This window comes from Aedes albopictus, chromosome 2, assembly GCF_035046485.1.
Source record: "Aedes albopictus strain Foshan chromosome 2, AalbF5, whole genome shotgun sequence".
In the NCBI taxonomy this organism is placed as follows: Eukaryota; Metazoa; Arthropoda; class Insecta; order Diptera; family Culicidae; genus Aedes; species Aedes albopictus.
This window is the reverse complement of record NC_085137.1, coordinates 496269818-496294167: the sequence shown is the minus strand read 5'-3', so window position 1 is coordinate 496294167 and position 24350 is coordinate 496269818. Positions and strand designations below refer to the sequence as shown.

Below are 24350 nucleotides of genomic sequence, written 5' to 3'. Positions count from 1 at the left end.
AATCGCGAATTTCCATTGTCCCTACTTATGATCAAGGGCTTAGCTTTCCGTACCAATCTCTCGGCTCGTACTACTCCGTGATTGACAAGAATAACAGGCCTTACACAAACCTGTATTGGACAAAAGTTTACAAGGAAGTGACGGCTGACATCCTAGTTTATGGACTCACTTAGTCGAAATTGAACAAAGAGCCAGCAGATGAAGTCTGGGGTTGGCTTAAACCATCCTCAATATGCATCTTTTATAGACCAAGACTTTGTGGTGTGGAGTGGATCTGGTGGGATTGTTAGATCTTAAGACTACTACGCTAAGGACCTGGGATCCAATCCAATCCCCTCCCCTGTGAGTGTCACAAAATGTGAGTTCTTCGTTCGGAAGGGAAGTAAAGTCGTGGCTCCCGAGATGATCTAGCCTCGAGTTGAAAATCTCGTTGATAAGGGCGCAAAAAAATCCCAAAGATTTTTAAAGACATCAACATTACCACTGAGGGTGGAACATTTTTCAGCCAAGTTTAAAACAACTTTATTGTTGCTCATAATGCGGTTTGCAGAACCTTTCCGAGAGTGTTCCTTTTAGCTGGAAAATGTCCTTAAAGATGTTATCAGAAGGTTTTGATGAATGTATAAGTTTTATTGAAAGTTTAAAAAAAAATACGAATTCAAGCAGAATAAAACTTAAAATGTTACTTGGGGTTACTTTGCCGTTCACAAAGTAACGGACTCAAAAAAGTGTGACAAAAAAAGCACGAAACGAGCTCACCAGTTTATTAGGATTAATAATCCTAGACAAAAATTAATTAAGAAAGCAGCAATGACTACCAACTAAAATGCGAACTGACACACAAAATAAAATACAATTACAGGATTGACTGGTGGACCCAAACCAATTAATGAAACATCGTCATCCTGTGGTCGAAAGGTGTCATTTATCTGGATAAAAGGGCACATTCATGTTTTGTGTTGTACTGTTTCAATTTGTTACTTCTCTTATATGTACATTTGTAAGGTTCCCTTCTTTTACAATAGAAGAAACTATCGATTCAACACAAAAGTTAGAATCATTTTCTCAAAGGGTAAACAAAACAATCATCAATTCATTGAACAGCAGTTGTCTCACTATACAATCATAGACAAACAGACGTAACTCTTAGAGGAAATTCATCAAAACTTTTGCCCGGTGTCATTTCTATGAGCACACTGCCACCTGTTCACTATGGGCCAGAAATCAAAATTTCGCGACGAAATCCAAAAAAGTTGTTTTTTTCTGATATCAATCAATTTTCATATATGTATGATTGTTTGGGCTATGTTTGATTGTATTCCGACTGATTTTTTTGTTTTGTAACAAAATTGTAGTGTTTTTTGTATGGAGGAACTTCTTATAAGCGAAAATTCTCGATTTTAACCAATATTAAGAAAAATGTGGTGAAAAATGTGCCCAACAAATATAACACATACATTTCCTAACAGTGAATTTAGTATATTTTGCATATTTAGCGCACAAATTGCGATATATTTAAGTTTAAATTGAAATTTTACAATATTTACTCAAGTTTTGCGGTTTATTTGCCAATTTGTTCAAAAAGTTGTAGTATTCGACCGTATTCGACATGCAACTGCTCTAGAAAGCTAGATGAGACTTTTCTTTTTCGGATGCTACCAAACTTTTTTGCGGGAATTTGCGGGAAACCAAGATAGAGCACAGAGAACAGATATCCAAGTCCAGTTCCGAAATTGTGCAAGGAGTTTAACGACCATTTGAAATCGGCAACACAAGTGGCAACCTCGTGGTGCTGCAATCGGTTAGTTTCCCATACTAATTTAATTCACCACTTGAAATGTTTCAATTCACCACTGAATGTGACAGCAACAAACTACTATTATTCTGGAAGATTTCGTTTCAGGTAAGACTGTGATTGTAGGCGTTTAAATCAATACCACACACTCAAAGTGCAAAGTTTCGGAACATCAATTTGTGTCAGTTATGATTTTTAATAAGCTCAATTTATGTATATATGGATAAGTTTTTGGTGAAAAAATCCGCTGCTCAGATGTTGCAGATGTACAGCATTTGGCCTAATGCCGCTTGGCCGAATTATGTTCAAAATAATTCAGAGACCCCTTTTCACATTCTAGCTGCCAATTTGATCATCTTTTTTTTCCTTCTTCCTTCCTCCAACCATTGACTATTCTTTCTAGTTTTACAATTCAGGGATTAGTTGGCGTTGAACAGTCAAAATTTTATTAGAGATTTTTCCTGCTTTTAATCATAGGCGATTATTTTGAGTTATACTGTCGTGGAGAACAGTGGCACGAACGTTTCTTCTTCAGCCAAACGGCATTCAGCCAAATGGCGTTCGACCAAATGACCCTTTCGGCCAAATGGCTTTTGGCTAAGCGGCGATCATTCAAATGACAGTTGGCCAAATGACTCGGAGCCATGAACAATAATTAAATTACGCTCGCTCATCGTACATATGTACAAGTGGGATGAATATATTTGCGATAAATGGAAATATTTGATTGCCCTGTCATTGATTGGCTCGGTAGCTAAGTCGGTAAAGCACTTATGTAGCATATAAGGGTCGTGAGTTAAAATCTCACTTGAGCTGTGGATTTGTTCCTGATTTCATTAATAATGTATCCATCTGTACATATGTATGTACGTTGAGTTAATTCAAAATTCTTATTGATCACACGGATTGATATATCGAAACTTTTTTTTTTTTTTTTTTTATTTATTGATACAATTCGTAGCTAAAAGTTTATAACAAACTGTGACCAGCTACTCTAGTAGTGGACCTATTAATTCAGTTGGCTGTTTTCAAAGAAAAACCTAATGCAGATTATACAAATATTGTTTTAGGCTACGCTTAAAATGACTAAGATTAAGCAATTTTAATTCGTTAGGCAGGGAATTATACATTGTTGTTCCTTTGTAGAAAAGATTTTTTAAACCATATTGAGTTCTAGGACAATTAACAAAAATTGAATGAAACTTTGAACTTTTAGTAAGTGTGTCGTCTTGATTTAAAAGCTTAATCAAATTTATATCTGAAACAAAATCTTCCAGAATGATAGTTGTTTGTTGCTATGTACATTGTTTCGCAAGCCATAAAGTCATTGCGTCGCAATGGCAAGAGTGGATGATTATTGAAGCACAGCGTGAAATATTGTAAAATTAAAGCAAGCACTAAAATCACTCTAACTTGGTTTCCCGCAAATTCCCGCAAAAAAGTCCGGAAGCATTCGAAAAAGAAGAGTCTTCACGCAGAAAAATGGCGCTTGTTTAAAACAATAAAACGCATGATTGATTTTCAAACTGAGAATTTACTTATTCCAAAGTTATATTTAATTGTTTTCATTTAGAGTTTATCGATAAAAACAACCGATTACCATCATTTCATATAATGTCAAAAATTTCATTTGTTTCAACAAAATAAAAACCATAAACATGGTCCGAAAGCACTCACACACCTATAAAATGCTTACCCCAACATCGCCACAACGAAGAAGGTGCAGCAAATCCATCACGCCAACTTCCAAGTGCAGCTTTGGTCGTGATGGATAATGCGCAGGTACTCACGACAGCATCCACAAAAAGTTGATCGGCTTCGCCTTTTTTGTCTTTTTTTTAGTCGTTCTCCTCCCCATTCGCTCACCGACGGTCTAAAAATAGATTTCCGAGCTGCCGCAGGAGCTGCCGTCACCAACACAATCACATTCCGGCTTTGTTAGTCACAAAAGTGCAGTCGTTTAAAACAATCTGTTATTTTATGTTGAAACTACCAAATCTCTGTTTGTTCTAACAAACTGTGAAAAATTTCGTCAAATGAAAACATTTGTATTATCAAACAATGCAACAGTTCAGTTTAAACTAGAAATCAGTTTGTCGCTATAGTAAACTGAAAAATCGGTTGATTTGAACTAGAATTTAATTATGTTTACAATTTATTTTTCTGCGTGTATAGTAAACTGAAAAATCGGTTGATTTGAACTAGAATTTAATTATGTTTACAATTTATTTTTCTGCGTGTAGCATCCTAGACCGGTTGCATGTCGAATACGCTCGAATACTCCTACTTTTTTAACACATTGGCAAATAAACCGTAAAATTTGAGTAAATATTGTAAAATTTATTTTTCAACTTGAAAGCATCGCAATTTGTACACCAAATATGCAAAATATACTAAATTTACTGTTAGGAAATGTATGCGTTATATTTGTTGGGTACAGTTTTCATTGCAATTCACATTTTTCTTAATATTGGATAAAATCGATAATTTTCGCCTATAAGAAGTTTCTCCATACAAAAAACCATACAATTTTGTTACAAATCGAAAAAATCAGTCGGTATGTAATCAAACATAGCCCAAACAATCATATACAGTGGGATTCCGTTTTTGGCATGCTCCATTTTTGGCATGTTCCGTTTTTGGCACCCCTTGAATTTGGCAACAAAGGATTCCGTTTTTCACAACATTTTCAAATCTAATAAAATATAACAAATATCGATAAATAATTCTCCTAATAGACAACTTGTATTATATTAATAAGAGATATTATTGATTTTATGCTATTTCTGCATTCATACAAAGGAACCAGCCCATTCATGTTTGCCGCACGTATCCCTATTACGTGATGTATGGCTTTATACAACATTTTATATTATTTCCAACTTCTTATTGTGTGTAGTGTGCACACAACCGAGTAGATCTTTCTTATTTGACATTACGTCCCAACTAGGACAAGGTCTGCTTCTCAGCTTAGTGTTCGAGCACTTCCACAATTATCATTGTGTATATATCGTACGACAAGCACGAAGATACTCTGTGCCCATGAAAGTTGAGGAAATTTTCTTTAAAAATGATCCTGAACATACCGGGGATTAATCCCGTCAGCCTCAGCATGGCCATTGGACATGGTGAATATCCACGACTTTTTAGCAGTGGCTTCGATGTTCAAAGTATGTCTTTTGTAATTCACTTTCTCACACATTTGTAGTCAGTCGTTTGTCCACTAGGGCTAGAGCATGAGCTGTTTACAAATACAGAGTAGAACGATATTTTGTTTCTTATTTATGATCTTGTTCACACTAAAAGCTTCGATAATGCTTGCTTTTCTACTTTTGATGACTGTTGAATGATGAGCACGTGGTATTTTTGTTCATATCGTTGCTAATGTGTGTCATTCCATACAGTAATGTAGTCCCAATTATCCTTTCGTAAGAGCAGTTGATTAGAGTAGCAACGATAGATTGAATAATGTTGGCTAGGAATTGAACCTCTGGCCATTTACTTACAAAGCGAAAGTGTTCTCCTTGAGAGCACAAGGGGTACTTTTGCTTTAGAGAATTTGTGAAAAATTGCTTTGAGAGAATTATTGTATAGACTTTAAGGGTACGATCTCACTATTTGTCTAATAGTGATACATTTTGGCTTCTTGATTGGCTCTGTTAATATCTCCAGTCATCTAGAAATTCATAAAAAAAATCTCATTTGACCCTCTCAGAATTCATCAAGGAAATTTTCATATAAGTTCATCCGGGGCTCTTAAAAATATACAAGTTTCATCGGCATACCTAAAACAGAAGTAGTTGAACAACAGTTTCTTTAGTTGAAGTTAGGTGAGTTAGGTTAACCTTCCGTAACTCGCGCGGTTGGCCACCACCGTCAGCACCACGCTAATGCTGAGAACATAAAACGAGATTATTTCAACATGTTGTACAAAATACAACAGCGCGATCACTCGAGGGTTAAAAGCAGTTTATTCGATGCTTATACGGTCAAAATGTTTGCTGAGTTCTGGTCTCTGTCTAGTGTTCGCTGTTCAATTATGAGTCGTTCAGTCTGTATAGCTCATTGTCTCTTTTCGAGATTTCCATAGATTATTATAGGAATTTACACATGAATTTCGCTGCGAAATATGGAAATACATCCACAAGATTTTTTGGGCAAAGTAAATGCTGCCTCTTTGCAGTACAACTTGGTTGTAACACCTTCTTTCCTGGCAAACAATGTCATATTTTAAGGCCTTACTCAACTTACTCAATTTTCTATTATTGATTGCTCTGTTTGTCATTCTATATTTCCAAAACACACAACCTGTAAAGTCTTTAAATCTGAAATCAATATAATCATAGATTTTATACTTTTAAGGCGTTTTAACGTCACTAATGCGGTTATAAATCGCACAAAGGACATTTATGGAAATAGTTCACATAGAATTCCAATTATGCTTCAAAAAAGTAACAAATATAACTAGCTACCCACATAAGGATATTTTATTTTAGGGATCCATTCATTTGTAACAGTGTGATGAGTCTACACACTGCTCTACGGAAATGTAAACAAACTAATTGTTCCGAGGTTAGATCGTCCAATGGTTCCATAGTGATAACTGGGCATATTATTTTATCATTTACAAACAGAGAAATGTAAAAAAAAATTGATGAAAAGAGATTCCGATTTTAGCACGGTTCCATTTTTGGCAACTGAAAATAAAAATTTTGTTGCCAAAATCGGAACCCCACTGTAAATATGAAAATTGATTGATATTAGAAAAACAACTTTTTTGAATTTTGTCGCGAAATTTTGATTTCTGGCCCATAGTGCTGTTGGTAGAACCGCGCGCGACACTGTCGGCCATGATGGATTTCGATTTGACGTTTTTCTGACACGCACACTACTACACAAATTGCCTGTAATTTTCGTTTGCATCATTCAGCAACGTGTACACTGGCAAACGTCAAAGCGATCGAACACTAGCACCTCTGGTGGAACGATCGCGCAAATCAAATGAAATTTGAATTGATAGTTAAATACATGTGCCAAGCCGTTTTGAAGAGTGTTACGTCTGTTTGTCTGTGATACAATTGTCTTTTACGATATAGTCATTATAGTGAGAGGAAAGTATGACGAAACTGTTTCGGAGAGAATACAAAGGGCCCCAAATTATACACATTCATAGTGCATTAATGAGGGCCATAGCACTTCAAAACGGCTTGGTACATGTATTTAACGATCAATTCAAATTTCATTTGATTTCCGCGAGAGTCGCTAGTGTTCGATCGCTTTCACGTTTGCCAGTGTACACGTTGCTGAATGATGCAAAGGAAAGTTACAGGCGATTTGTGTAGTAGTGTGCGTGTTAGACAAACGTCAAATAGAAAACCATCATGACCGACAGTGTCTCGCGTGGTTCTTCCAACAGGTGGCAATGTGCTCATGAAAAAGACACAGGGCAAAAGTTTTTGATGAATTTCCTTTAAGAGTTACGTCTGTTTGTCTGTGACTGGATGAAACCTGTGGAAAACCATGATGTTCCCTACAAGCTGCACGGAACTATTCGCGCAGATTGGGACGTCGGAGGTCCCACTGTTCGTCAAGCATCAATCAAATTCTATACAGATGGCTCAAAAGTTGGAATAATAACGGAAGCATGAATTTATGCTCCTGGAATAAAAATTTGAGTGGTGATGGGACACTGTCCTACGGTGTTTCAATAGAGATTCTTGCTATTTTGAAATGTGCAAATATCTACCTTGAGAGAAAATACAGATATGCAAATATTGGTATTTCCTCAGGTAGTCAAGCTGTACTAAAAGCAATGCACTTCAAAGCTTGTCTGGAAATGCATTCTTTCACTGCGAAAGTTGGACCAAGAACTCCATTCAGTAAACTTATACTGAGTTCCAGGTCATTGTGGCATTGAAGGGAATAAAATGGCAGACGAGTTTGCTAAAAGTGGTTCCAATTTACAGTTTGCTGGCCCAGAACCATTCTGCGGTATAATAACAATACACAATAACAATAAAAATGGACCTGAAAAGCTGGCCTGAGCAGAGGGTGATATCCAATTGGATGGATGTAAAAAATTGCAATCAGTCAAAACGATTTGCAGCTGTATTCATAAAAATAGCAATGAAAGCCGATTTCCATACAAAATGACCAACTTTGACAAGCTGTAACTTTATGCTCCTATGAGCGAATGAGCTGAAAATTTGACAGCGAACTACAAATATGGTGAATATTGTTGTAGCAATATCTGAGAACTTTTGAAGCTCGTGGGAAAAAAAATTTAACACTATGTGAAATTGTTCAAAATAGCAGTGTAAATAAACTGAAATGTAGCTTTATCTTGAAGAAGTAAGAAATGTGTTTAGTTTTTTCCTGAGTCTCGCGGACTGACTCAATATGCTCTCTCAGCGGGAGCCAAACATCGGGAGCCAAACATTGAAGATAGAGGTTATGTTAAACCTTGTTGAATCTGTGTGATTGATTGAAAAGTATTGTTATCTAAGTGCTGCGGATATAATCAAAATTGTTGTCACGATATCTCCAGTTGCCGCTGTCAAGCCGTTGGAAAGCGAGGAGAAGGATAAACATTGTTTTGAGCCTATTTTAGCTAATTTTGTAAAAACTATTCATCAAAATTTCCATCGCGAATGGAAAATAATAAACTTTGAACACGAGAACAAAATTGGAATGATGGTGGGTTGATCATGTTTACCATTTCCGAACAGCGTCGCAACGGCGTGTTTGACAACCGAGCTGAGAGAGGTGGTTGCAAGAAAATTGAACGCTCGTGCGTGTTTACAAGCTGTGTGCCGCGAGTGGGAAGTTGTGTGTTGGCTAGCTTGAAAAATAAAACCGTTTCTATTCGCAGCACTCAGGTTTTTTCCTACGAGCTTCGAAAAATCTCAAATTTGCTATAACAATATTCATTATATTTGTAGTTCGCTGTCAAATTTTCAGCTCAATCGCTCATAGGAGCACAAAGTTATAGCTTGTCAAAGTTGGTCAATTTGTATGGAAAACGGGTTTCACTGCTATGTTTATGAACACAGTTGTATAACACCAAATGCTTATAAAACCAAAAAGCTCCTAGAACTCTATGTATGTACACATACACTGGCCTAGTAACTGGACACTGCCCGAGCGGGTTCACTTGAAAAATATTGGCCAAATCCAGAGTGATATTTGTCGTTTCTATAATAGGGAACGTAAAACCTCGGAACACCTGCTTTGCAGTTGTGGTGCTTCAAAAACGTGCAGACAAAGATTTCTAAATATTGGTTGCTTGCAACCTAGTGAGATCTGGTATGCAGAACCTGGCAAGGTCTTGGAGTTTATGTTGTGGATTTATCACTAAATTGGTGTCGGAAGTAACTTCATTGATTTCCGCTGCCTTTCCTATGTGTTGAACATAATGTCTGAATTAGTGCGCTGTATAGAAAATCTCATGCTCTGTTCAGCGCACTGCCTTCGACGTTATGTTTCACACATAGGAAAGGCGGCGGAAGTAAATGAAGTTACTTCCGACGCCAATTTAGTGCTAAATCTACAATAAATTCCATTGCACCTGACTGCACTGAAATAAATTTTGTTGTGGAAACTACCGATTCCATGTTAGTAATTATGATTCTCAACCGACAACAAAATCTGTTAGGCTAACTGAAATATGCTTGAAATTACAATGCATTGTAGTAAATTCAACTTAAAGCGTAGTCGTCTCAACAACAAAACATTGTTCATTTTTCCTGGACACGCATTTTACAACACAATGTGATTAAAAATACAATGCTCATTTGTTAAATTAAGATTAATTTTAGTAATGTTAACTGCACTGCTAGTTAAGTTGACAGTGTTTTAGTAGAATTAACTGGAAATTGTTGTCGGTTGAGAATCATAGGTACGGTTAGTAATTTTACTATGGAATCGGTAGTTTCCACAGCAAAATTTATTTCAGTGTGGGAGACGACCCGTCGTGGCAGAAGCTGTCAAAACAGGACATGTCACAAAAGTTCAGCTTAATTTCCCCAACAGCGGGGAGGAAAAAAAAATACATGTGTAGTGATATGTTAATCCTTTGTAATAATTAATTTTCTTTTATTTTTGTAACATGACTACAACACCATATAACACTCCGTTTTTGCTGTGTATGAGTTTTAAGCGGATCGACACGCGCTAATCGTCCGATTCAACGAATGATGGGCAACAAATATACATGAATCAACCGAATGTTTGTACAAATGGCGTGCCACTACCGGGAATTGGGTTACGTACAAAAGGCTGAACTTACAGAAGGCTTATTGCATCAAAAGGCTGAAATAACATAAGGCTGAAACAGTAATTCGACTAGTTTTCAAACCTTAAGGCTAATCTCAACACTAACAACTCAGACAAACAGATCACGCCAATTGGGAATAATTATATACATTCATTGATTCTACGATCTATTTGAAAATTTGTTTGTTGGTCGATTACCCAGCCGGTACACTCGTTTTGGTTTTGATTGAGCTTGACGATTGACCGTCCTACTGTCCCTAGTTCATGGTTGGCCAAACTAAGTCGTATTGTGGGAACATGCTTCGGTTACTATGTTCTGAATTGGAAAGTTCTACGACTAATACTAAGACAGTATTTTTCAAAAGAATAGCATATAAAAATCTCTGATGATATTGTTTTAGTAGCCGTAATTACAACCATCCCCAAAACAACATGGCTCAAGAGAATAGCTCATGTTTAAAGGATAAATTATCGATATGAATATTATCAGTTCCTTTTTGTGTTCGTTGGTGTGGAGTTTGGTATTTCACTAGGAAGGAATCACCCCTCACGTGCAGCACACACAACTTACCCAGGCTGACGTCGGTTCGCAAGTGGCAAGAGTGAACGCGGTTGGGTGACGCCTGGAGCTGTTGCTATGCAAGCAGGGATGCTAACGTTGTCTGCTTGACAGTTCGCATCACATTCAAATGCGCTATATCGCCTGCTGTGATCAATCTCCTTTCCACAGCTTTATGCAGTACATCTTATATCTCACATCCTTCTTCTACTCTAAAGAAGTTTTACACATTTTTAACAAAAAAAAAAAAAGAATTTCCGTATCTCAATTTGGAGTGTTTACTTATAACGATTTAACATATTGCGGATATTCCACTTGTTTAGACTTCTGCGCAACAATTAGTTGCGTGGGCCCACAGATATAAAACCAGACCGCGTCCTGGTGAATATTTTACGCTGTGTTGCTAGGTACACATTTGGTGATAGTTTTGCATTGTAAGCAAACATTTATAACGCACCTACGCTGAAAATGAGCCTAATCATTTGCGTCGGAATCTATAAATCATCACAACGGACAATAAGTTACTGTTATATTACATCATCGCATACGTTGCAATTGCTGCCATGAAGCTACCGAATACAGTTTCATTGTGAGGTACCATTCTGACTGTGCTGCTGCTACTTTTTTCAAAATAGCTCGAACATTTTAGTGCTTAATTGTGGGAATGATATTTTCCGACGAGCAATAGGAGCTTGCACAGTGACGTCATTATCTCTCTCTCTCTCTCTCTTTCTCTCGTTCGGGGTCACTCGATACAGCCGTCCTTGCTCGCGAAATAATTTTGAGGGCAATGCTTACAAATTGTATCTCATTTCGTTAGTTATGTTGGTAATGCAAGCCTCTATACTTGTAGTATTTAAAAGAAATTACCGTTTTGGTACTGGGTGATCCAGAAAAAAAATCTTGTTCTTTGAGTCTTTTTATTTAATTTTATACCCAAATTTATCCCATTGCTCCGTCGTTTAAATTCGATATATCTGATAAAATACATTATAGATAAAGTTTATTGCCTTGCCGTTCATTGGAACACTAGTCACAGAAAACAAACTGCATTAACATAATCCTTCTTCTGGCCAACCAACATTGACGACACTCTTTGATAAATAATATATTGTAACCATTCGATACCACATTTGCACGAATCAAAACTATGTGATTTTTCTTAAATTTTTTTTGCGTACATTGCCAATGTTTATCTGCTATAACAAACAACACGATGCAAACTTCCAATCCGATATTTGCGCGAAGCAAAACAACGGGATCTTTCCAATCTAGCTTTTCGTCAGCGGAAATTGCCGGGACTCTCTCTTCACGACAAACAACACGCTGTAAGCTTCCGATCCGACATTTGCTCGAAGCAAAACAACGGGATCTTTCTAACCTAGCTTTTCGTAAGCGGACATTACCGGGAGTCTTCCTCCACGACAAACAACACGCTGTAAGCTTCCGATCCGACATTTGCGCGAAGAAAAACAACGGGATCTTTCTAACCTAGCTTTTCGTAAGCGGACATTGCCGGGAGTCTTCCTCCACGACAAACAACACGCTGTAAGCTTCCGATCCGACATTTGCGCGAAGCAAAACAACAGGATCTTTCTAACCTAGCTTTTCGTAAGCGGACATTGCCGGGAGTCTTCCTCCACGACAAACAACACGCTGTAAGCACAAAACAAAACAATTCGATCACTCTAGCGCTGCTGGAATTTGTTCTTTTGTTGCACTTTCACACTCTTTCCCGTCAATAATTGCCCATGCACTAACAGTTTTCCGCAGGCATGCTCCAGCGGGAGCAACGTCCCCGAAAAATATCACACCGAACTTCCACTTTTCACATATGGGTTTTGTGTTTCCCTCACTTGTTCACTAATGCATGCACATTGAAGGGTGATTCCTCCCAGCAAAAATATAGGTTCCATTTCCTCAATTGAACGAAAAAACTGGCAGGAATTCGCCAATGTGGAGTTTGGTATTTCACTACACTGAAAAAAGGGACATGGTAATTGTGACTGTATCGAGGGTTAAATTAAAACAACTTTACTACTTGATTTTGGTAGACCATATTATTTTCTTGAAACTACCATGTGAGGGGTTCAATTTACTATGTAGCTTTTTGCACAGACAAACAGACGTAACACTCTTCAAAACGATTTGGCACATGCATTTAACGATCAATTTAAATTTCATTTGATTTGCGCGATCCTTCCACCAGATGCGCTAGTGTTCGATCGCTTTGACGTTTGCCAGTGTACGTTGCTGAATGATGCAAACGAAAATTACAGGCGTTTTGTTTAGTAGTGTGCGTGTTGGATAAACGGCAAATTGAAATCCATCATGGCCGCAGTATCGCGCGCGGTTCTACCAACAGGTGGCAGTGTGCTCATAAAAAAGACACCGGGCAAAAGTTTTTGAGGAATTTCCTTTAAGAGTTATGTCTGTTTGTCTGTGCTTTTTGTATACATTTCATGGTGATTTTGAATCTCGTTTCGTAGTTAATTTTACTATACGCATGGTAAACAGTATAGTACGTTTGACCATCGCAATTTGGTTTCGATTACTATGCGCGTGGTTTAATGGTAGTGTCATTTGTTTTGTTTACTTTGAGAGAAAAAAATACCGAAATGTAAATTCTGTTTGAATTATTGCTTTTATTAGGAATTATAAGGAAATAAATAAACTTTTGGCGAAACAAACACTTGGTGACTTATATTCTCCGTGGGTGACTGAAGCAAATTATTTTTTATGAGGATCCATCCGATGTCAGAGTGGTTTCCGGATTCGTATGAAAGTTCGGCGGAAAATGTACCTGGGATTGGGTGGCAATGTTTGGGAACTTACTGCTGTGGTGGATGCAGAACCGGCGGAAGAAGCTTCTCCGAGGATTGGCTTTCTGTCCAGCTTCATGTACTTCGGGTTGGTGGTTTCGTGGATGTGAACGTCTCGGTGACCACAATGATTAGCGGAGATGAGATGGAAGGTGAGGGGACCGTTTAAGCTGGTCGAAATGCGGCACCAACGCACAGCTTCGGAATGGGAGCGAGTCCCGCGTAGATTCTTGAAGTCTCTCGATTTCTGGTGGTGACAGAACTTCCGGTTGCTCCTTACACTGAAAAAAGGGTCAGTCCTGCCAGGGTTGCTTAAATGCCTAGGCAATGGGAATTCAAGACAGGGAACAACATGGATTTCGACGGCGTGACATGTTCGATCAGTGGCAAAAGTCCATCATTGGGATTTTTTATCGGCGGAAAACGGAGATTCCTTCTTTTCCCAAGCTGTTTTCTCGTTTCTCGGCTACAGCATGAGCGTTGTTTCACGGTTCTGGATTGGCGACATTGTTCGAAGCACGGAACCTGCGGATCGATGTAAATTTAATAAATTTCGTTATCGAAATGGAACGGAGTGATTGACGACAAACAAAACACCATAGTTACCTTAATTTGCTTAATTTTAATTTTGTCATGCTTCTTAAATTAAGGCTTTTTGATGTAAACAATTTTGTCAAGCACTCAACTTTTCTAATATTCCACAAAGATGGCCGAAAAACTATTATGAAAATAAAATGTGTTCCAACTAAACATGGGAATTGTGTGACCAAACATAAACATAGTTCTTGCAAACGCGAATGGTGTGATTAGGTTAACTATGTTGGATTGTAATGATTACTATTTGTTTGCTTGTCAGGACATGGTAATTCTAAGTAAAACATAGTAGTCATAATCGAAAATTAAGTCGCCATTACTATGTTCAGGCATGGTAAAATTAAGCATGTACTGATGGTTATTTTCACTATAGAATTTTTCTCAGTGTAGGAAGGAATCACCCCTCACGTGCAGCACACACAACTTACCCAGGCTGACGTCGGTTCGCAAGTGGCAAGAGCGAACGCGGTTGGGTGACGCCTGGAGCTGTTGCTATGCAAGCAGGGATGCTAACGTTGTCTGCTTGACAGTTCGCATCACATTCAAATGCGCTATATCGCCTGCTGTGATCAATCTCCTTTCCACAGCTTTATGCAGTACATCTTATATCTCACAGTTGGTATGCATCATTAGCCTTTTCACTATAAGCTCAGTTTAGAAACTAGGGCCCATGCTGAGGGCTACGCGTACAGTTCGTGTTCGGACCAAGAACTTTTCATTATGAAAATTGTCTTGACTCCCTTTTGGCATTGAGTATATTCATTCATGCCAGTTACACGATATGCCAAAGCTGAAAAGCAGGCTCGATCTCAGTTCGGGCGTTACTCCAAGAAAAGGAAGACGTGGTATAACTTATAGGGGAACTTACGTATTCTCGGCAGTTTTGTTCTCTTCGTCATGGGGGGTTTTTTGAAACCTGTAGGTCTCAGAGTTGGCCCCAAATCCTTCCCAACCAAGCTGAGTTATATGCTCAAATTTCAGGCAATTCGGCCCACAAAATCCCCCCATGACGAAGAGAACAAACCTGCCGATAATACCCATCGTCACCCTATATGCATTTTGGAATTTTCAGCTATTTCAATTTTCAGCCTTTTGGTATTTCAGCCTTTTATGCATTTAGCCTTTTGAAATTCAGCCTTATGTTACAATCCCCGGGAATTTAATGTGATGAAAGGCAATGAATATGATCTATAGTGCCCGATTAAAAAAAAATAGCGAGAGCTTAAGAATAAAATTAGGTATGAGTGTGACATTTCTGAACTGGGCGAAATATGTATTTCTGTTTCACAAATCCCAGGAGGAAATATTAATTGATTACGTTTTGAAGCACAGAATCAAATCTCAACCATCGCGTAACAATAATGACACTGTCACAACCTGACTTGGTTGCGACAATCTACCCAACCCGACATACAGTGTATCAAACAATTGTCCGTACAGTAAATACTTTGTCAAAATAATTTTTCATTCAAATGTTAATAACTTTTTTATGCGTTAATCAGAAAGGCTGAAATTTTGACCAATCATAAATCATATATTAAAGCTCCATTGGTAAAATTTTGAGCGAGATCGAATAAGTTTTCTGAAAGTTATAGAACTTTTAGTAAAACTTATAAGATTTTTGAACACATTTTTAAAACATTATATCTCAATATGTACTCGATGAATTTTTTTCAATTTTTTTGTGTTACATCTTATACCTAAGGATTTCATATGCAGCCATGTTTGTGGTTTTATATTAACTACAAAAAATATGAAAAATGTGCGTATGTAGTTGACGATGTTTTAAAATTTACCATATTTTGCACATATAATCTGCCAAACGTTTTCCACCAATAAAAGTGCATTAACTGAACAAAAAATCCATAGGACCTACTCTTTTTATGTAGTTTAGTAGGTCCTGTATAAAAATATACCATTAAGAGAGTTAAAAATAGTTGAAAACACTTGGCACTTTTATTGATCAAAATATGATAAATTTCCAAATAACACTCTGAATATATACAGATTTTTCACATTTTTTGTAGTGAATATAAAACCTTAAACGAAGCTGCATATGAAAGCCTTAGGTATAAGCTGTAACACGAAAAATATTGCAAAAGGTTCATCAAGTACATATTGAGATATAATGTTTTACAAATGTATTCAAAAATTTTATAAGTTTTACTAAAAGTTCTATAACTTTCAGAAAACTTATTCGATCTCGCTCAAAATTTTACCAATGAAGCTTTAATATATGGGTTATAATTGGTCAAAATTTCAGCGTTTTTGATTGACGTATAAAAAAGTTATAATCATCTAAATGCAAAATTATTTTGACCAAAACATTGCTGTACGGACAATTGTTTGATACACTGTAGGTTTGTCACAACTTGAACGTTATTGTTTATTTTTAACTCAAAATTTAGAAAGAGTGAAAAGCTCCCTTAAGTGAAATCGTTCTCAAAAGGGCGCAAAACCTCCTTATCTTTTCAAATATTACAGTGGTTTTTCGGTTTTATCACGGTCAAAAAAAATTTTACCGTGATATAAACGAAACCGTGAATTTAGCGAAACGAGAAATAAATGTAATTTTTTTATCCAAAATCGTTTCGCTGCAAAATATATACGTCGTAGCTTATATTTTTTAACTGTTTTGGTGGACTGGACAATGCTGTATTGATTTTATATTGATTTCGGAATGTTTTTAAACAAGTGTGATAAAAACGAAATGAAAATCGTGATATAATCGAACAGAAAACCGTGAATTTGGGCGAGTAGTGATTAAAACGACTAGTGATAAAACCGAAACGCCACTGTATTACAAAAATCCAAAAATTAAAATACAGTGGTTTTTCGATTTTGTCACGGTCCTATTTAATCACGCTTCATTATATCACACTCGATTTTAGCACGCTATTTTTTTCGATTATTTCACGTTATGATAATCGATACAAATATCGCCCAGCACATATTCCAAACTATAAAGGATACATGAATCGTCATAAGTAAGATATTTTGCACATTAGTATACGATTATGGTGCCATTGGTGACAGACCGGACACAGGATTCGATTATCTAGAGTTACATTCCCATGCTTTGCTCTGCATCGAATCCGGTCTGTATGCGTCAATTCCATGCATTACATTTTCCATCAGGGGTCTCCAGTTAGCGAGTTAGCCTTTGTGAATAAAGTTTTCGATCGCCAATTCAGAGACGGCGGCTTCGATTCCCATTCCGGTCGGGAACTTTTCTAGACTTTCCTATGCATAGTGTATAATTGTACTTGCCCCACAATATACAAATTCATACAATGGCAGGCAAATAAAGCCCTTCAGTTAATAACTGTGGTAGTACTCAAAGAACACTAAGTTGAAGAGAGGCAGCCCTAGTTCCATTGGGAACGTATAGTCACAAAGAAGAAGTAGAAGAAAAAGGCGTTTTCCGTTAGAAACTTACTTTGATTTTTTTTTGTATTTTAATTATTATTAACGAGCTTCACAATCCGGGGCTCGTTCATGTCAGGACCTACGGTTTCACTTCACTTCCGAAGGGATAACTAACATTTTGTAAATTTACCGGATTTTTAAAGTTGATATGCTGTTCAATTAATGCCAACCAGCATATCGAACGATCAGAAATTAAAGACAGAACCTTTAAACTTCGAGACAATTGTACAACAAAGCGTAACGCGACAACATCGCAAAAATGTCAAATTTTGATTTTTCAACCAGAAATTCCCAACCTTCTGGAAACACTTTTGAAAATGTTAAGTACTCGACGATAAATTTAAGCAATTATCTTTATTTTGCTGTGTAAAGATTGAAAATCGACAACATATGGAAGCATGAAGTTCAAAAAATATGATGTAGAAGTGCAAATAATACCTCCATTATTTGATTTTATTTTCAGAGACATTAAAAAATAATTACATACAAGAATATTAGACTTCCATTGCCGGGTTTGATATTTTGTTCGTTTTTTGTTTGATTTTTTTGTGTGCAAGTGTATTTTGATTAATAAACGCCTTCGGAAAAAGATGATTCAATTATATCACGCTCCAATATATCACGCGAAATTTTTATTCATTCGTGATATAATCGAAAAAGTACTGTATAACTATTCTAGAGGCTCATACGAAATTCATCCATTGCAAAGCCGGAATCTTGAAAATGGATCATCAATCGGAAAAAACGAAAACCAGGCAAAGCTCCTTTGATTTAATATTTTCTCCAATCCTAAAAAGACAGAAAAAATATGCAAGAATCATTCAAAATATAAAATACATAACATTTCAAAATCACACACAATAAGAAATGTCATTTTAAAATCTATATAATGATTGCATATTTGGGAGAAAATTACTTGCTAATATATCTCGAACAGTTTCAGAATACCTGTTGTGAGGTTTCTGTTAATTATTGAAAAATTTAGATCTAGGAACGCTATATTTATTACAATGAAACACTATATAATCAATATCGTTATTGTTTATTTTAACTTGAAATTTAGAAAGAGGGAAAAACCCCTTTGAGTGATTTCAAAATATGATCAATATCCTATCACAGACAAACAGACGTAACTCTCAGAGGAAATTCATCAAAAACTTTTGCCCGGTGTCATTTCTATGAGCACACTGCCACCTGTTGGTAGAACCGCGCGCGTCACTGTCGGCCATGATGGATTTCGATTTGACGTTTTTCTGACACGCACACTACTACACAAATTGCCTGTAATTTTCGTTTGCATCATTCAGCAACGTGTACACTGGCAAACGTCAAAGCGATCGAACACTAGCACCTCTGGTGGAACGATCGCGCAAATCAAATGAAATTTGAATTGATAGTTAAATACATGTGCCAAGCCGTTTTGAAGAGTGTTACGTCTGTTTGTCTGTGATAAAACTATCATACAACCCGAAATCCTAAGCCGGTTTGCATACGAAGTCCTGTAGATCATAATAAGACTGGGCCAACTAGCCAGATCGTGGACTTTTGGAGGCATAAATGAACTCGAGAGTATTTTCAAGTCGGCATCAATGGTTATATGGTTAGGGTTTTTGAATCGCTAAAAAACTTCGAGAAAATCAAAATTGTTACTTGGGCGTGTAGGATTAGCTTTTAGTTAAATACACATCAATAAAAATAAAAGAAAAATGAAATTGATAAAATTATTGGATTTTAAAACAGTTAAGAAATAAAATCTGAAAACATTAGTACGATGAACTTAGGCATGAATAAGGCATAAAGGAACATAATTTAGTGCAACTAAAAGGAATATTTTTTTGTAATTCTTTTCTACTCGGGTACTCGGGTCAAACTCCACTCGATTACGCCAGTAGCGCAGTGCTGTTGTAAGTCGATATCCGTTGCAAAAAGCAACGACGACGACCATTTAGTTAGTAAGTATTTACTACGACGTAAACAATTATTGCACCACGAACTGTTTCTGGGGGGTTGTGAAGTGTGGTGCGGTGCCACATGAGAAAAAAAGTTGTAGAAGCCGGCGCCGATTTGTATATCACAATAATTCTGTGTGACGACAGCCTATGACGGAGCGACGAATTGCTGCAATCAGAAAGCGTCTAGGCGCAAATTTTCCGAACGGCTAGTAGAGGTGGTCTGCGTCTGCATTTGCATTAATGCGCAGAAACGAAGCGCAAAATTTTACAACACAACGTACAAAATTGGTACCCTAGGACGACCAAACAGCACGTGGGGGCATTCGCGGGTCTGTGCTCTAGTAGACGGAGTCGCCGTGGCTTATGATTTTATTAGTTTTCCTGGAAGGCGTGAAAAAAAATTGCAATGATTTTTTGCACAGCAGCAGCGCAGCAGCAATAACAGCGTGGCATTGCACATTCAGTTGGATTAAGTGCGCTGCGCGGAAGTGGATAATCACGTTTGGAGCGAACGTTGGTTGGTACTCACTGCTTGGAAAGTGTAGTTCCTGCGAAATTGCCTCTTTATGGTTCAGGCGCTAAAAGTATGATAGACTTTGGGGCCCGCACATAATAGAGTAAAAGGTCGTTTGAGTGCATTGAAGTGAAGAACGTGATGTTTTCTTGTTGTGAAAGGTGACTCGCCTCGCTAGTTTTGATGGACGACGTGGGCATGTTGTGTCTGGAAGGAAGAATAAGTGTTTGTAGGTAGTTGAATAATTCACTATTAATCATTTGGTCTCCTAGTATCCACTAGATAGAGGGATAAACTTTGGGACTACGCCTGGCTTATATCATTTAATATGACCCTAATAATAACAATCTCGTCACCTATTTATTAAGCTGCCTTCGTGAAACTATTTGCTACTTCCCGTCTTTTCTAGTCTCTCCTCTCTTCTGCCATTTATGGCACATTGCCATTCACGCAAGCCCGGCCGTCGATGGAGGACGGACGCGATGTCCAAGAAAACGATGTGGTTAGTTGATGGAAAACAATGACAGTAGTCTATTCATCCAATCTGGCGACACGAACGCATCACCACACGGCATTAAGTGTTATTAATGACCCCATTTCCATGGTGGCGACAACGACTCTTCATACATTTAAATCTAGTTACACAAATCAGGCCACAAACTAGTTCATTGAGCAGTGACAAAAAAGGCCTGTTCAGACTTTTTTAATGTATGAAATTATCGATTGAATTATGTATCTGAGATTATTTAAAATAATCTAACTTTTCCTATTATGCATTATAAAAGATGCTTCGAATGATATTGCCAACCCATTCACAGTAGATTCTATAAGTCCTCAACCTGTTGCGATTACTCTGGAAATTCTATATTTGTAGTTATATATTTCGATCTGGTATAAGGTACTTTTCTTTGAACAATTTAACATTTTTTAAACAATGTAGAATACGTAACCTATTGTAGGGAGAAGTGTGCCCAAGGCTTCTGAGCAAGCCATGGTTTTATCGTGGTAAGCTAAAAGCTAGAAGTACATTTATGAGATTATTGGCCTCTCTAGTAGTAGTAGGCATGGCTGCCACTGATGATGTGCCTTTATATTTAGTATTTCAAATTAGATATCGTGGTTGAATTCAAATTATTAGACCGCACGCGTGTTCTAATTAACGACTTACTGGTGAGCCTCCAGTTAACCTAGTCGTTAAGGCCAATCCGGAGACGGCGGGTTCGATTCCCGTTCCGGTCGGGAAAACATGTTCGACTCCATGTGCTTGCCTCACATTATACAAATTCATGCAATGGAGACAGCCCTTCAATTAATAACTGTGGAAGTGCTCAAAGAACAATAAGTTGAAGAGAGACAGGTCAAGTTCCAGTGGGAACGTAGATCCATACAGACGGAGAAGAAGTGGTGGGATTCCTCCAGGAGCTCCTTCTGGGATTTCTTTAGGAATTCCTACTGAGATTCGTTTAGGAATGCGTTCTGAAATTCCCACAGGCATTCTTCTGAGATTCCTTCAATAGTTCTATCCGGGATATCTTTAGAACTTCTTTCTGGAACTTTCCCAGGAGAAAGGCTCTTCCAGCATTCCCGGGATTCCTCCAGGAATTCCTTCTGAGACTCTTCCACGAATTTCTTCCGAGATTCCTCCAGGAATTCCTTCCAGGATCTTTCCAGAAGTTCTTTCCGAGATTCTCCCAGGAAGTCGATTGCTCCCGGAGTCCCTTCTGGGATTCCGCAGGGGTTAATTTCGAATTCCTACAGAGGTTCCCTCTGGAATTTTTCTAGCAGTTTCTGCTGAAATTTCTTCAGAGGTTTCATCTGAAATTTTCCAAGAACTCTCTTCTGGAATACCTCCAAAAATTCGTTCCGAGATTCCGGGAATCTCCAGAATCCTCCAGAAATTATTTCCGATGTTTCTGCAGGGATTTCATCCGAAATTTCTCCAGCAGTCCCAAGTAACCAAAAGTTCCGCTTCCCATGACAAAATGCACTTTCAAGTACTGCGAGTTCAGATAAAGTTCCAAATGGAACTTTCTGGCTGCTTAAGAGGCTAACGATGAGCCTTGCTGGAACTTCGGTCACGAGTTCCGGCAAGGCTCATTGTTAGCTTCTTAAGCAGCCAGAAAGTTCCATTCGGAACTTTATCTGAACTTCGCGGAGCTTTAAATCTGCTTAATATGCTATGCGGAACTTTATCGAAGCTTTCAAATTAAGAGAAGTTCAGTTCAGTAGCATTGTGTTTCAATGAAGATTAAATTTATTTCTTTTACAGAAAAACAACTGTTTAAGCATACACGAATAAAAGACAAATATGAATTTATCAAATCAATGAATCAAAGGCTTGAGCATTAGCATTAGCATTAAGCATTAGCATTAAGCGAGTCGCACAAATTCGTAGATGGTACAGTCCTAGACCGCTGTTATGAGGGTTGCCTCCTTCCCGTCCGAACCAAAGCACAAAGATTTGGGACTAATCTCTGACTCTTAGACAAGACTGACGCAATCCTCCAATGGTCGAGCACTGTCCTGGCCACGTCCTTGCGACTGCTGAGGAATGGGAAAGGATGGTTAGTTTTGGACACCTATGAAAAATGTAGACAACTCTACGATCTCTCAGGCCTAGGTGTCACGGGAATGTGGGTGTTGTTAGTGGAAGGGTAAACTACAAAGGATACGCTTGGTTAACGTTCAGGCACACCATTGTTAGACTGCTTCGAATCAGTTGTCTGCCCAATTCATCCTCGTCATCTTGTTGGCATTTGGTTGATAATCTGAAATATAAAATAATATTAACATCGTACGTCAAATAAGCTACATATTAGTGATACGCTCGCCACAGTTACATATTTTTAAAATATTATTTATATCGTACGATACATTTACCTGAATCCTGCTGAAATAAAATGTTAATTAGCAGTACCGTCGATGGGGGTGACAATGGGTCTGGGGGTGAGATTGGGTCAAAACGGAGAAACATAAAATTTGAAATAGCTCATTAACTATCGCCAATTTATATTGAAAACTTTATATTATTTCAAACAGAAGATGTTTTCACACGTCATGATGCAGAATAAGATGTTTAGCAATAATCGTTTTTTTTTGTTAAAGTTATGGCTAAACTTATATGATGAAACTACTAGTAAATCACTCTCAAAAAATTTCTCCTTCGTAATGTTTCATACAAGTACCTAACCATAAATTTTCTTATAAGAGATTAGCTGTAGGTATTACCTGGTTGAGGCAACGAAAAAAGTGGGCTGTCAATGCACTTTTTATTTAAAAATTCAATATTTTCGACCCTATGTCTAAATATTAAGAATGGGGGTGAGATTGGGTCAAGCAAGTTATCGAGTGCACATAACCTTAACTAAAAATTTAACTTGTTATCCAGTCCCCATTTGACGTTAGAGTGGTGCCATGTTTACCGTATCTTCATAAAAGCACGTTTTTTTTCGAAAATATGTCGAAGGAGTGTCAAGCGAGTGTTATACGTTTATTGTCTAAAATCATTTATAACAATGTATCCATGCGTTTGGACAGCTCCTCTGATCATCAGCTACTCTTTAGTGTACTGCAATATCGTAAGCTCACAAAGTAGACTTGACAGCGTTTTTCTTCTCCACTCATTTTTAAATTTTAAGGAAATATCGTGAAACTACCAGATGGTAGTGGCATTCAGGAAATACCGGTTCCATAAAACCGGTAACATGACACAATATCGGAAGACGAACGAACGTCGAAAAATATATTTTTTTTTTCAATAAATCTTTCAATGCACCTCTCCCTCAATGTAATACCCCCCCGCCCCTCCTCTCATGGAGGTTGAAACTTTAAAAAAGGATGATTATGGTGGCTAAAAATGCTGATACAACATACAAACCTTATTTTATTAAATTTCAACCATGTTTTCGATTGTGTTAGCCCTGTTAGGTGGATTAATCATCTTTTAAAAATACATATGTTTTTATTCGTCATGGTTACATTGTATTTTAAGTAGGTTTACTAGATATGATCAATAAAATTAACTTGTATTGTTAGTTAGGCGACTTCGAATACTTTGACCCATTCTCACCCCCTCTAAGGGGTGAGATTGGGTCAATTTTCAATCATTTGTAGTTTAGTAGACAATGCATATAATGTGATACTTTCTTGCTAAACTATCATTACTATATAGAAGAGTATGCATACCAAATAAAAAGTTATTCCGACTTCAACTGCATTTGCTATTTAACAAACAATCTTTGAGTATCCTTTTTTGACCCATTCTCACCCCCAACGACGGTACATTGAAACACAAATACTACAAAACACAAGGAAAAGAGCATCAAACTTTGATCTTGGAATATTTAAAAACGCGGTAAATATCTAGATCAAAATTTGATTTGGTAGATCTTACACCGCAACGCACCATTCT

At 37.4% G+C, this 24350-nt stretch overlaps 1 long non-coding RNA gene across 1 annotated transcript; it reads right to left on the bottom strand.

Moving 5' to 3' along the window:
* Window positions 1-2716: 2716 nt before the first annotated feature.
* On the bottom strand, window positions 2717-21979 carry LOC134288693 (uncharacterized). Its single transcript, XR_009998096.1, has 2 exons — window positions 14057-21979; window positions 2717-13975 (listed from the first exon to the last, which is right to left on the bottom strand). It is a non-coding gene; the product is annotated as an uncharacterized LOC134288693 (long non-coding RNA).
* Between the last annotated feature and the right edge of the window lie 2371 nt (window positions 21980-24350).